We start from the raw sequence: 907 nt of genomic DNA on the forward strand, positions 1-907 counted from the left end.
GTGTCTGGGAGGTTGAGATTCTCTAAGATCACCTCTGTCGGCAAGCAGGGCCATCTGAGAGGTTGAAGGGGGTCAAGAGCACCTCTGTCAGCTTGTGGGATTTATTCGTTTACTGTGGTTTTGTGTCTGTCCTGTCCATTTGTTTAATGCGGTTCTGTGTCTGTCCTGTCCATTGTCTGTGTGTAACTAGTACTATACCATCTACTTGGGCACCCTGATTTGGCTGTTCAGAGAAAGCTTCAAAAAGAAGGAAACCAAAAGCTTGAACCTTATCGCTTAACATCTTTGATAAATGAGCCTGGATTCCCCACCCCGGCCACTACTGATTCACTGGTTTGGGGTTCATATTTAAAAACACTATAAGCTGAGTATACTAGTGTACTAGAAGTAACTTAGAATTTCAGTGGCCACTTTGGGAAAATGAGCTTTCATTTGTGTTGTCCGTTTTTTTTTTTTCCTTTAGGAAACTTTGCTTGATGCTCAGGTTTTGTCAAGAAGTCTAATATTCCTCCATCTGAGGCTCTGGCAAGTTAATAAGTTTTAGCTAGAACCTGTTTTTTCCATTGAACTGAGTTGATCTTACCAAAAAATTGCTATGTACAGTTTAAGAAACTAGGATCCACATATCCTTTTTTGTGTGGGATTGTCTGGTGAGTTTATGTGGTCTTTCTGTCTCCTTTTTTTTTCCTGAAAGAACTTTGGTATTTACTGCGTAGATAGCCTTTCAAAATGCCTCCATCAACTTAAACATATGCCGTAGCTCAAGGGAAGCTTTTGAAAGACCCTTTCCAGCTGGGTGGAGACTCTTTTAAGACAAAAGATAAGAAAAACTGTTGCTTTGCTATAGTGATCAGAAATTGAGTGGATCCTGATAATAGAACTGTAAACAAGTTCTCTCTATTATAGG

The sequence above is a fragment of the Trichechus manatus genome, unplaced genomic scaffold, assembly GCF_000243295.1.
Source record: "Trichechus manatus latirostris isolate Lorelei unplaced genomic scaffold, TriManLat1.0 scaffold00382, whole genome shotgun sequence".
Classification (NCBI taxonomy): Eukaryota; Metazoa; Chordata; class Mammalia; order Sirenia; family Trichechidae; genus Trichechus; species Trichechus manatus.